At 34.7% G+C, this 14,938-nt stretch overlaps 1 protein-coding gene across 1 annotated transcript in view; it reads right to left on the bottom strand.

Moving 5' to 3' along the window:
* The window catches only part of ADGRL3 (adhesion G protein-coupled receptor L3), an 819,557-nt gene that overhangs the window by 58,502 nt on the left and 746,117 nt on the right, over positions 1 to 14,938 (bottom strand). The gene's annotated exons all lie outside the window — the stretch shown is intronic.

The raw sequence follows: 14,938 nt of genomic DNA, 5'->3' as shown, positions 1-14,938 counted from the left end.
ATGCAACGATTTAATACATAATCCTTTATTTAAAGTAACTATGACTTATATGCTTTCACCACTTTTTAAAATGAGCTGAAGGAAAAAAAAACATTTTATTTTATTTTTATTTTTTATTTTATTAAAAAACAAAAAGTTTTAAAACACAGTAACACTCCTGTAAGAAAGCACTCCTGGAAAACAGGAAAAGGAGAAAAGTTGGAGTCTGAAAGAATGTTATCTTCTTCCCTCACTGTCGTTTTAACTTGAATGAGAGGTATACCCCTGGAATTAGGGGAACCTGAAATGCATCCAGAGTACGCTGATAAGATTTTCAGTCCATCTGTGCAGTCTATAACCCCTGTGGTGATCAATTTGCCAATCAGTGGTCACCTATTTATTACCTTTAATCATAGAGCATTTTAGTCTCCTTTTATTAATTGGGATATATTTAAGTAGCCTGAGTTGTGGTTCTTAAGACTTATGTATCTCAGTATTTTCTAGAATTTGGGGAGAATATGAATTTATCTAGGGCAAATGTAAGTAGTGTTGTCACCCATCTAGGGGACTTTTCCATCTCCACTGGATAGGGACTCTATTGCTTAAGGTGGTAAGTGATGGCAAAAAGTAAGTAATGAATTTGGACAACAAAAAATGGTAACAGGCTTATTCCTTTCATTCATTTTAACATTCTTTTGGGTATATCTCTTAATCTAATCCAACTTCCCACCATTTCCCTTCCTCCCCCCAAAATTCCATATCCTGTCCTTTGAAACTCACAGTCAAATATCCACAAATTCCCCTCTATAGTAAACTTCATCTCTGGGTGTTTCTGTCACCTTCATGCCTTAAGAGAAATTGTCCCCTGTTGGCAGGACTTTCCACCCAAACTCAAATATCGGTTCTCTCACAACCCTGAGGCAGCAGAAGTTCCAGGGCCAGACCGTGATTTCTCCTGTCAAACCCCCAGCTTTTTTGAGGTTCTTGCCATCAGATGTTTACTACCACTCCAGGCCCCTATTTTTCTGTCTCTACAGTTTTACTATACATCACTCCATTCATGATCATACTTCTCTGCGGCCAATCTAGATCCTATGACTTCTTACTTTCTTACATCCCCTTTCACTTTTAATGATTCTAAAAAACAAACAAACAAACAAAGAAAAATAAAACCAACCCTGAATAGGTGGGCATTGCTAGAAAAACACCAAACAAAAAACCAATACACAACCATGATTACTTAAGACATGCTAAATTCGTGACAATAAATTTCTTTCTTTCTTTTCCTCCCTCCCTCCCTGCCTCCATTCCTTCCTTCCTTCCTTCCTTCCTTCCTTCCTTCCTTCCTTCCTTCCTTCCTTCCTTCCTTCCATCCTCTCCCTCTCTGTCTCCCTTTCTTTTTTCTTTTTTAGAAACAGAGAGAGAGTGAGTGAGGGGTGGGGGTTGGGTGGGGTGGGAGGGGTTTGAGGCAGAGGGAGAGAGAGAATCTTAAGCAGGCTCCATGCCCAGATCCAAGGCCTACTTGGAGCTTGATCTCAGGACCCTGAGATCATGACCTAAGCCAAAATCAAGAGTCAGATACTAAACCGACTGAGCCACCCAGGCGCCCCGACAACAAATTTCTAATGGCACTTAACAATGTCTGACAAGCCAACGATACTTCCCTAGCACATATGCTTTTCCATTCTCTATAAGTAATAGTTCACATCTTCCTTCAACCTCAAACTTTCCTCTCATCCTAACCTCTCAGCTGAATGTTGTCACCTATTTCCTTGAAAAAATAGAAGCAATCGGACAGTTGCAAACACATGGGTGCACTGTCCAGACCTCGCAATCTCTTGTACAGCTCCTGAATTTATCTTCCAGCTGCTGCATGCTTAGCTGCTAAAGGCTTACCCCCTGTGACCTACAGATGATTGTCCTTGGGCACTAGAGTTATTATGCCCACATAGCCAGGAGTGCCTGGGAGTTTACATTCCATTCTCACCCACAGCAAGCCTGTGGTCAATTACTAACAGGTGTGAAGTTATACAATCCCAGCTCCTTTGCCTCAAGTTGGAAAGTTCTAAAGTGTAATTTACACTCCAGAGCTCCCTTTGGGATCAAGGTCAGTCTGAGATTTCACCCAAAATGACAACCTTGTGTGCTTCTTCCTCTTACCTATACTGCTTCCCCTTACTTTCTTACTGATTTCTTCTGAAAGCACTTCCTTAATAAGTTACTTGAGCTGAATCCTTGGCTCAGAGTCCACCTCTGGTAGGACTCTACAAGGGTACTGACAGAAATGTTCTCATCTTTCCAAAACCAAATCTATCAACTATCTTCAACAGTCTATACACATTTCTTCCCTCCTTTTATAATGAAAGAATTGCCTTTGTTCTTACAAAGCCAACATATCTGCTCTCCCGATACCTCTCAAGAACTGTGCTCCTGTAATGATTGTTCTCTCTTGTGCTTCATCAATGTCTCCTTCTCTATCGGCTCTTTCCCATCGGGAAACATACTTTAGTATTCCTTACTTTTGAGAAAAACAAAAACAAAAACAAAAACCTTCTTCCTAGATCTCAGAGAGTCTCCAAGAATCTTATGTTATCATTTACTGAAAAATATGTCAAGACTTTTCTATACTAGTAATCCATACTTGCTCATTTTCTTAAAAGCTACTCTATTTAGGCTTCCTTTCCCCATAACTCCACAGTGCCCCTGTCATTGACAAATCCATTGTTAACTTTTTCCATCTTATCATATTTGACCACTCAGAAATATTCTATGATTGACTACTCCCTTCTATTCTTGGCTTCCATGATGTAATGCTATTACATTTACCTTGTTGACTGTACTTTCTGAGTTACCTTTACCAGAACAACATTCTTCTTGGGTGGTTTTATTCAGAAATTCACCTTAAATTCCAGTAACCCTGAAATCTCTCTCTCTAATCCTGACAAGACTGCTATGCCAGTAAAACTTCTCACAATTGCATTTTGCTAGCATGATTTTAGTTTGTAACTTAAAATATGAAAATCATAGGTTTTTAAAGATGGGGCCCTTGGTGATCATGTAATCCAATCAATATTTAGATTTAAAGTTTCAGAAGTATGTACTCAGTATAAAATGATGTTTACTGAAAAGAAAATCATATCTTTAAAATTAAACACCATTTATTTATAGATGTGCAATGTGATATGACAAAGGCTATATGGTAATGGTTAAGGAAATGGACCCTCAAGTCTGACAGTCTCCTGAAATCCTAGTTCTGGCACTAACTAGCTGTGAGGTCTTGAGCTGAATTAATTACCTTCTTAGAAACTTAGAAGGTTTAGTGCAAAGATTAAATTGACACATGGAAAGGACTTAGAACTGTGCCTAGCACATAGTAAAACTTCAACAAATTAACTATTTGTCTTATTATTTTGCACATAATTTCAAATAGACTCAACACATAAAATCTCAAAATGCTATTTAATCAAGTATAGCAATTACAGTTGATTTAGGGGCAGAACCAGGGAGTACTGGTTTTTATTTCATAATCCATGACTGAATTTTTACTTAGAGTATGTGACTCAAAATACACCATAGTATTTAACTTAATATTGCCCACAGCATTTTAATTTAAGTATTTCCAAGAAGCTTTTGAAACTTGTGTTGATTCAGATTTGGAGGCTAAAAGTCTTTCAGCCCAATATTATTTATTCAGTTTCCCACAACATATTTTCAAAATCAGTAAGTTTTGGTCAAGTTTCAGACAAATTTATATGCATATATATAATCACTACATAAATAAAAATTACAATTTAAAATAATTTGTGTCATTTTAAAGAAATCTCTATTAGAAAAAAAATGTATTTCCAGTTGGTTCTGATTTCAGTAACCAGGCAAACTCTTAAAAGCCCAAAGATTATGATACCAGTGAGATTTCTTGAGTGCTTAGTTCAGCCTTTGGAAGTACTTGTATCTTCCATGTAATACTTCAAAGAACTATGACTTAAATAATCACTGCATAAAAACTGGCTTATGTATTGAAAAAAAAATCTACTTGGAAGTAATCAAAAAGTGATTCAAATGCTTTTACTTACAATTTGGAATCTACAATTCCTTGTATAATTGTTTATAATCTGAAACTTCATTAAAATAAATATATTAAGAGTGAATGAACTCATATTTGTGAGTTTTACCCCTAACACATAAGAGTTAATTTTGCAACATAGAATTAAACAAGATATTTCTAAATGTATGTATTTGTTTTTGAAACTTCATTCAAACGTTTAAAATTTCAAGGAAAATAAATAGCAATTACACTGTTTAAATGAACAAAAAAATATAAAAACAGAGTAGGTTTAAAATTTTTATCCCCAAATTATAACTAGATTCTCACATTAATTTTTAAATTACATAAATAAAGCAATTTACAACACTAGAATGAGCTCTTCCTCACAAAAAAAATTTGGAGACAAATGAATTATAGTAATTAAATGTTCTCATTTTCATAAGATTTGATTAAATTTTCATTATGTAGCTATTATACACAGTAGCATATTAATAATAGAAAATTAGACTTGATTTTTTTGAAACTTTTTCAGAGGTTAGAAATATAGGATGACTCTCAAAGAGGACATTCTTTGTTCTGTCACTAATATGTTTATGGACATAATGTAGGGCAAGCCATTTTCAAGTAAAATTTTTTATAAGGTACTATAATATTCATCAAACTAACTTCAAAAAATCAAGATTGCTATGGTATAACAAAAAGTAAATATTGGGTCTTTGTTCCTAGGGCAGAGTTTTGAAAACCCTTGAAATCTCTTGAGAGATATCAGCACCTTTTGGGTGCTAATGAATGATGGGGGTGAGTAGAGGGAATAGGGGAGGGAGGAGGTGAGCAGGGTGGACAAGTCTGGAGAAAAGCCATGATTACAGGGTTGGAACCTTCATCCCCACTCCCACCTACAAGTCCACTCCCACTAAGGGGGGGGGTGGCACAGATTGAGTTATATCACTATTGGCCAATGATTTAATCAATCACACCTTTGAAATGAAGCCTCCACTAAAACCCCTCACAGAGCTTCTGGGCTGGTGAACACTTTGAAGGGCAGGAGGGTAGACCCCAGAAAGGACATGGGAATTCTGCACTATTGCTACCCCAATCCCTTAACCTTCCCCATCTCCTCCATTTGGTTTTTCCTGAGTTGTATCCTTTAGAGTAAAGCTACAATTTTAAGTAAAGCATTTCCCTGAATTCTGTGAGATGTTCTGGTGAATCACTGTATCTGAGGGGTGGTTGTGGGAGCCCCTGAATTAGTAGTTCACTGGGTAGAAGTGTGGGTAGCCTGGGCAACCCACTCAAGGCTGGCATCCCAGTGGGAGGCAGTGTTATGAAACTGAGCCCTTAACCTGTAGGGTTTATTCTAACTGCAGGATTCGTGTCAAGATTGAATTTAATTGCTAGACACTTAGTCGGTGTTGGAGAATGGGTTGAGGTGTGGAAAAGAACACATAACTGGTATCAGCAGTGCTGTCTGAAAATAACATACAAGTGCCCAAAAAAGAACATTTTAAATTATACATAATCTTGCCACTAAAAGGTGACCATTATTCATTTTATAGTATATTTCCATTTAGTTTTTTTTCTGCATACATAATCAGTTATTTCTGAGAAATAAGAATGTTCATCTTATATCCCAAGAGGTATATTAGCATGCCACTCTCCTATAAAGTATGCTTAATAAATTTTATGATATATAGCTTTGTATTTTATTTCCAGGAAGATAGCTAAATAAAGAATTGTTTCTAAGGTATCAAAATGCATACCTTATTATTACTTAAAGGAAAAAGAATTTTGTTGCTTAGGTAATTTTTGTTGATGATTAATTTTTCTCTAAACTCTATAACCTATTTATTTTGCTTCTTAAATTCATGAAATTACACATAAAATTTACTAAATATGTACAAAATATAAAAGATTTTGACTTATTAATAAAGTATTTAAATATTTGCATTTTATAAAAAGTACATACACTGTAAATCATATAATATAATATTCAGGCACACACCTATATATACATACATGTAGGTATGGATAGATTTTATAAGTACAATATAAAGTTTATAACTAGTATATATATAAACCATATATTAATATTTATGTTAATTATATATTAATACTTATGTTAATTATATATTAATATTTATATTAATATATAAAGGGGGGAGTAGAGGATTAAAATAATCTTATAATAATGTTATATTTTTCAAAGTTATATAATTTCTTTCCATGTAGGTGAATGCTTCTAAATACAATGAATACTTACTACTTATAAGTCATGATAATTTATCGCATTACTTTAAAGGAAAACATCTGCTGGTCAATAAGTTAACAGAACTCAGTCACAATTTCATCATATAAAGGAAAATTTGTTTTGTCTATACACCTTCTTACGTAAGACCAACCTTCACTTGTACACTAGATCCCATCCGCCCTTGCCTACTCAAATGTAGAAACCACACAATTTTCCCCTCTTGCCAGCATCAACTACTTGTCCATTCTTACCAGATTAAAAGGAGGAGGTTATAATCTCTATCATGCTTAAATTAATCAATCAATAAAACAAAACCCAAATTCCCTTGGCCCTATATTTCCCTCCAGCTACTATATTTCTTCACTCTTATTTACAGAAAAATATCTGTGGCTTTTTTTACATGTGGTTTTTAACTCCTTCTTCCTATTCTCCCCTCAACCCACTCGAATAAGGTGTTGTCAATCACTTTGCCAAAACAGCTTCTGAATGCACAAGGATCTCTATGTGGTCCAGTGGTCAAGTCTAAGTTCCCATCTTAACTAAAAGACTTGATTCGCCTAGCTTCCAGGATCTCTAGCCTTCTTTCTATCTCACTGGCTGCTCTTTCTAAAACTATTTTGTAGGTTCTGCATTTCCAATATGTCTAAAAGAGTGACCCATGGTTACAGCCACTGATCCTCTTATTGTACATTTTTACTCTCAATTTCTTTATTTTACCCAGTATCATCAATTTAAAATAAAATCCACTTTGAACAATTTTCCTACAATTGCAGCTAGTACCCACACTCTTAGGTTCAAGGAGTGGCCAAGGGGCAGCTGTTTATGAGAGACACAGATGGAGCTTAGGTCTTTGCTGACATCATTGAGTTACTGAACCAACTCTGGAACCACCTACCTCTGGATTTTTTGTTCCATGTGTCATGATTTAGGCCGCCACATTAATCAGCATTTGATAGTCACACCGAGAGCTATCCTAACAGAAACATATTCTTGTGATTAGTGAGGGAAACCAGTCTGGTTGGAATAGCACTATCTCATTTTTTTGCCCTATCTACATACTACTTTTACTATTTTACTATTGTTATTTTCCCCCAATCATCTCACTCTGCTTAATATTTAAAGGAAATGTATCACTGTGACAAATAAAAAACAGGATTATTTGACATAATAGAAAGTAATAAATATATATAAAATGAAATCAATACTAAAAGAAAAGAAAATATAGGGGTGCTTGGGTGGCTCAGTTGGTTAAGTGTCTGCCTTTGGCTCAGGTCATGATCTTGGGATCCTGGGATGGAGGCTCCCTGCTCAGCGGGGAGTCTGCTTCTCCCTCTCTCTCTGCCCCCTGTCCCTCCGTTTGTGTTCTCTCTATCTCTCCCAAGTAAATAAATAAAATCTTTAAAAAAATAAAAATTAAAAATTAAATATAAAAAACACTGCATGCAAAAATAAAACAAACCTATACACTGATGACTCCAAATTTAAATCTCCAGCGTTCATCGCTCTGCCTACTCAACATCTACATTAAGATGTTTAGTAAGGAAAAAAAAAAAAAAAGATGTTTAGTAAGTCTCTCAAAGTTATGTTGTAAAAAAAAAAAAAAAAAAAAAAAAATCTCCTGACTGGACTCTCAGGTGTTTTTCCTACAGTGTTTCACATCTTAGTAATAACAACTCACACTTCCAGTACCCTAAGCCAAAAACTTTGAAATCACAATCCACTCCTTCCTCTGACATTCTATATAAAATAAATTTGCCAATTCTATATAAGTTCTATTTTCAAAATAAATCCAAAATTTTAGTACTTCTCATTTATTAAATAAATTAGTGAATAATTAAAGAATAAAAATCAAATCAAAGTTCATATATTAAAAATTAAATATGTGAATGATATGGAACACAAATATTATTTACTTAAAATTATTCTCAGATTTCTACCACTTTTTTGGAAATCTGCACCTAAGTATTTTTAGGGAAAAAATGAGTCTAGTGACTTCAGAAATGTTGGTTTCATTAAAAAAAAAAAATTCCATTTACCAAGCGTTCTCAAAGTCTGACTGCACATTTCACATTGGATACAAAGGAAATCTGAGTCCAAGTCATATATAAAAAACAAAGGAGCTGCTAATTTTTATGTTTTTATTATAAAGAAGAACTATATTTCCCTTAGGTAGTCTTTCAGGCTTTCTCATCCTTAGACTGCACTGCAATGGACTCTCCTAAATTTGATATGAAACTAATTATTTTGTGGAAAAGTGAAACTATTATTTAATCTCAAGGTATAATGCAGAACAGCTAAGTGTGCCTGTAACAGTCATCTTCAAACTGTTTTTCTCAAATGTCAGCTCCCAGTGTATAAAGTATGCTGAATACAGTGATGCATAAAACACCTGGCTCCTGGAAAGATCATAGGGGGATTTAAATGCATTTTAATGAAAAACCTTTAAAAAAAGGAGCCAACACTTCTACATGTCAGAAAACTTAAGATTACAGCCTAAATTGCATGATACAATGAGACTGGCAACAACATTTGCAGAATGCACATCTTTGTGAATCTGTGGCTGAAATTCACTTTCCAAATAAGTAATTGTTAAATGCTTTTACTGTTGAAATTAAGTTAATCAGTAAGGGACTGCCTACTACCTACTTCCTTAACCTGTTTGAAGCAAATCTAGTGATCTTATAGCAAGCAACCCCCAGAACTCCAAACAGTGTTGTTTAGTCTTCAAATACACCTGGATAATTTATGGTAATGTTATTGTACATTTCCAGTGATTTTTAACCACAGACCAAGGAAATGGAGGAAGACTGGGGAAAATGAAATAACAGATGATATTCCTTTCAAAATTTTCTTGAACATTATTTTCTTTTATTACATGAATAAATAAATCAATTACTACTTTTACTCTTTCTAGAGCTAGAGAGCTTATGGTATGTATGAGCATTAGGAAGTTTATCTGACAAAGAAAGATTTGGTAAAACACATCTTTAGTATAGTATGTTGATCCAGTAATCTTTTCACCAAAGAGGTGACAGTTTTTAAAAACAACATCACTAAATATTTAATATAATTAGAAATGTGTAAAATTTAAATTTGAATTTAGTAGTTTTGGTAGTGAAAGGTAAACTAAGAATGAAATCAATTGCTTGGAGATATAAGCTATTCCTTTTTAAGTCTGCATGGATTATTGGACTACACTGAGCTTCCTTTTAAAAAACTTAAATTGATATTTCAAAATTTTTATATCACTAGCTAATATTTTGAAAAAATGAGAAAGTACTAAAAATATTTTCCTAAAAACTCATCCAGAAACTTTGAAGTGGATCAATATTTTTGCTAAGTACAACACAGAACTAGATTTACTCTTCTCATAAGGGTTCAAACTCTTTTTAGGATACTGCTCTGACTACAGTATAAAGACAATATCATTTGAAAAGGAGGCTCTCTTCTTTCCTGCGTGTGTCCTTTCTCTCTAGCTACATATACATATATGTCCATGTTAATATGTTAATATAAAGGAGAAAAATTAAAGGGTTAAATATTCTTGCGATATTGTTGCATTTTTCAAGATTATTTCAATTTGCTCTTCTGCTTTCAATCTTTAGAACCCTACCACCCTTACGCTATAAATAATGTAATACTAGTAATAATGTAATAAGGTAACATCAAACTGAATGTAATTCTGACCTGTTTCTACCAATACCTAGAAACATAGTCCTCAAAGTAAAAGTTACCTTCAAGAACAGAATAAGTTATTGTGGATGCTGGTAAGGTACAACATTTTTCTATTCATCCCTAAGCCTTCTTAGATTTCTTTATGTGTGACATATGTCCAAACTCACTAAGCATACTTCTTTTTCTTTTCTTCAGAACTAACTACAGAATTTGTTACTTAATTAAATGAGCATTTCCCTCCTAGAGACAATTCTTTCATAACAGAATAAGTTTGGCTTAAACTACATATATATATTTATAATTTACATATTTATATATATATATATATATATATATATATTTATACACATTCTTAATGACACCACATGGTAAACAAAGCCAGTCAAATTCTAATGGGATTTTAATATGAGATTGAGCAAATTTCACCATGGAAAGCACAAAGAACTAAAGGCAGCAGTATTTTTTCACATAGTATTCAAAATAATCAAACCATCTTGTATGGGCACAAATTATGTGATGTATGCATTACGCATATATTTAATTATCTCAAAACTCTACAAAGTAGATACAATTATCCCCAATTCCGAGGAGATACTGAGACTGAGAGCCATGATGAAACCTGCAAGGTAATGTAACAATGATTAGATCGATAGGAATTCAAACCCAAGTGTCTGACGCTGAATCATTACTCCCCTCTACTACTGTTCTTTCCTTTAGTAATTAGAGAACTGGGAAGAAGGAAGCAAAGTGAAACTATTTCTTTAAACCACCTGACAATATGTATGCCATCCCATCACTCAAGCCAAACCTAGGTGAAGAGGAGAGACCAGAAATCAGAAAACATGTCTAAGCCAAAATGAGAAGTCCAGATGCAGAATTCTGTACATGGGAAAGGAGCTAAGGGACAGACACAGAGAAGGGAAGCCTAAGTAGACTCCCTGTCACTCCATACAGGTACCAATTTTCTTTCTTAGCCCTAAAAACCTCTACCATTACTTTTCATTCTTTAAAGTACCTGTGATGTTATTAAACCAGTAATAGAAGAAATAGTTGATAACTATGCAAGCAATACATTTTTATTTTGAAGTTAAAAGTTAAGAGTGCTCTAAATGCTCCTCAAGAATTAAGGTTTTACATGTCATAATACTTCAGCAATAATATAATTTGATTCAATAACTGTTTTATTCCTATTTACACATATATGTATATATTTAAAATTAGTTTCTATTTTTGCTATGATTACTGTAAGCTCTAATTTCAACTTGTCAGAAACTCAACCAGAAAATTCAAATGAGTGGAATTACTTTTTCCCCCCAAATATAATTACTCATTTTGATGAAAAAGAGACAAAGACAAGTAAGCAAAGATCAAATAGAAATGTATTTTTAAATTTTGATTACGTTTTTGGGAATCTGAGAATTGGCATACCTCATTTCCTTGGTAATCATGTTACCTACACTAATTCACTCTATTATTATTTGTTCTGGAATATATCAGTAATATAGTAATGAGCCAGCAAAATGAAAGCTCTAAACTAACACACACACACACACACACACACACGTGTTTATTTTAATGACCGTGAAGTAAATTCTGTTTGTTTGTTTTTTAAGATTTTATTTATTCATTTGAGACACAGAGATACAGAGTGAAAGAGCATGAGCAGGGGGAGAGGCAGAGGCAGAGGGAGAAGCAGACTCCCCACTAAGCCAGGAGCCCGATGTGGGGCTCGATCCCAGGACCCTGGGATCATGACCTGAGCCGAAGGCAGAGGCTTAACCATCTGGGCCACCCAGGCGCCCCCGTGAAGTAAATTTTGATTTAAAACATAATTAAATTATTTTTTAAAATAATAATTAAATTAATTAGGGTAGTCAGACAGGCATTGTATTAGGGAAAATAAAGTCAGTAGAGAAACAGGAACAATAAAACCTGAAGCAAAAGGGAGCCCATCTAGAATGGCCAAAGGGGCAAATGGCTTAACAAGAGGCTAAGGAAAGAAAGGAGCAACTAGAACAGGAAGGCTTAGTGGGTCAGGGTAGTCTGGACTACTGTGTGAGAGTAACAAGAAGCCACTGAAGAGTTTTACCCAAGGCAATTGCATGATGGGATTTACGCTTTTCAAGAGATCACTCTGGCTAATGAAGGTAGGGGCAAGAATCAATATGGGAAAAGAAGTTACAAGACCACTGCAGTGTTTCTGCAGAAGTTGATGGTGGCTTAAAAAAATGGTGGCAGTGAATATGGGGAGAAGGAAACACATTTTAGATAAAGGACAGATCTATGTGTGAAAGAATACATATAATAAAGACAGTAAATATTTGATAAATGAATGAATGGTTTTAAGAAAGACATTGACTTCCAAAAGTCCTTATGTGGTGGGTTTTTTCTCAATAAATTGAGCAAGGTAGCCCATCTTATTCAGCATTTTACAAAAATACAAAAAACAAAAACAGGAAGACATTAACTTTTATGCCCTTTCCAGATAAATGATGCTTATGTTTCCAAAATAAATACTCTCATACCACCCATAACATTTAAAAATACATTTTACAAAGATCCTTATTTTTTTAAATAAAAAGGATGCCAAATTTTGTGTTCTCCCTAATGTTCAAAATTATTACCTTTCTTAAATTCTTTCCTAATCAATTATGCTCTGCTGATTTCTTTACACGTACTTCTTAAATGGTTAATATGTTAATATGTTTTCAATAAATGAAATGTCCTTCAGAGTCTGCAAAGTTTTAAGGAGTATTTTCTTGAGATTTCTTTCTTATTTTCTCTCTTCAACATGTCCCTATATCCTGCAGATGGCCACCTTTCCTACTTCATAGAGGAGAGCAGGCAAAAATTCCTCAATTTACTGCCCTGCCCCAGTTCCTCCAACATAATCTACATCACACCTATTATTTATTTCCACCAGTCTCAGTGGAAAAGAATCCTCCTTCCCAGCTTCTCTTACCTTGGTAGAAAAGTATCCTTCATGGAATCTAACAGAGTGGAACGCTTGACCACTGTTCTGGACATCTACAATCTCTACCCTACAATTCCTCAGGTCACAGTTATAACAATCATTCCCTTTCCCATGCTTCTAACCATTCTATTACTGCTTCTCCCTCACCACCCCAAGATCAAGAGTCACATGTTCTACTGACTTAGCCAGTCAGGTGCCCCATTATTATACCCATTTTAAAGATGACAGGAAGGCTCAGCAAGTTTAAATAAACTTCCCAAAGGCTATATAAACTATAAAACAGTTTGGACAGAATTTAAATCAAGATATTCTCTTTACTTTGTAATGTAAAGCTTAATGCCATCAATGTCATTACATGAATTATTGCCTTTTATGTGTTTGTTTTTTTAAACTATAACATCATAAAGATTCAACCCATATCACTTAAAGAAATATACATGAATAAATACAGAACAAATTGATCTTTTAAAATATGTGACTGTACTAAGTACAAGAACTTTTCCCCCTGATTCTTAACATTATAAAAGCTGTTACTAAATATCAAAGTATTTACTTCTGATAGTACATTAAAAACCTAACATAAATGGTAATAAAGCATTACTTGCACTTTGCTTTATACTATAAAATAATAGATACAAAGATGTTGTAATTTACACTAAGGGGAGCAAAAGTATGATGTGACAGAGAAAACATATTTTATACGCCTGTTTATTTATTTATGCAAATTCAATTTCATCAGGAGAAGATGGTACAAGGAACTAATTACTACAGTTTAGAAGGGCAGTTTAATTGTACACAATTCAACAAAATAATGACTATTACCTCAACTAAGTAACATTAAGAACTACAAAAGCCTACTACTCATAGTAGATAATTCCTAGTTTGCTACATTACATTATTTTCTCTAATTTCTTAGCTACCCTTTTCAATTAAGTTAGACAGGTGGTTCCTTCAACAAAATTAAGTGCTTCATGTCAAGACACTTTTGTCACTAACGTCTTTAATTTATTGCTTTATCCTATAAACATTCATTAAGGGCCTACTATGGGCAAGGAACCATGTCAGGAACTAAAGGTAGAAAGATGGAAAATGAGTGACACAGCTGCTATCTGAGGTAGTTCAAGAAAAGTCAAAGGTGGGGCGCCTGGGTGGCTCAGTCGGTTAGGCGACTGCCTTCGGCTCAGGTCATGATCCTGGAGTCCCGGGATCGAGTCCCGCATCGGGCTCCCTGCTCGGCAGGGAGCCTGCTTCTCCCTCTGACCCTCCCCCCTCTCATGTGCTCTCTCTCTCTCTCATTCTGTCTCAAATAAATAAATAAAATCTTTAAAAAAAAAAAAAAGAAAAGTCACAGGTGACCTCATGAAACTGCTGAAAGTACATTCACTGAAATAAAAACATTTAGCCAAGTGAATACATAGCATAGGCAAATTATATACAAATTGCAATTTAATATATAATATGCTAATGACTAACGTACATCTCCACATTACTATCTTTCTCAAATGTCACGGCCTCTGAAGGAACAAGATAACAGTTTTGGTTATACTGAGGAGCTATTTTTCTTTTCAGAAAATGTAAATTAGCTTCTTTTTGTGTATATACAAAAGTGCTACTAGTGTGGAAATGAATGTGAATATTTTCATATCTCTGCATGGCAAGGGCTCTCTGAGCATAGAAAAACAGAATTTGGGTTAAAGGACAAACCTTGGAAGTTGAAAGATGGCTGCATAGATAGCAAGAGACTTTTGGAGTGATTTACCTCCCAGGAGGGAAACGTTAACATTTCAAAGGGGGCCGAAGCCCGGAGCCCTGTATTTATACACCATAGGATTTTACATCAGGGAGTTGTGCTTTCTCTCCCTCTCTCAGAAGGAGAGGAGGGCAGCTATAAAAATGCCCAGATCAATAATCTTGGGGGTTCCTCTCCTGTGGTGGAAAATCTCCCTTTAGTACTTGCAGGTGCCACCGTCTGACTCTCTTCACAGTGCTCCTGAGGGGGAGATGGAGTGTTGGAACA

This window comes from Mirounga angustirostris, unplaced genomic scaffold (assembly GCF_029215605.1).
Source record: "Mirounga angustirostris isolate CCGP_5_RB_7025 unplaced genomic scaffold, mMirAng1.0.hap1 SCAF_2, whole genome shotgun sequence".
Classification (NCBI taxonomy): domain Eukaryota; kingdom Metazoa; phylum Chordata; class Mammalia; order Carnivora; family Phocidae; genus Mirounga; species Mirounga angustirostris.
The sequence above is the reverse complement of the archived record's forward strand: the minus strand, read 5'-3'. Positions and strand labels throughout refer to the sequence as shown.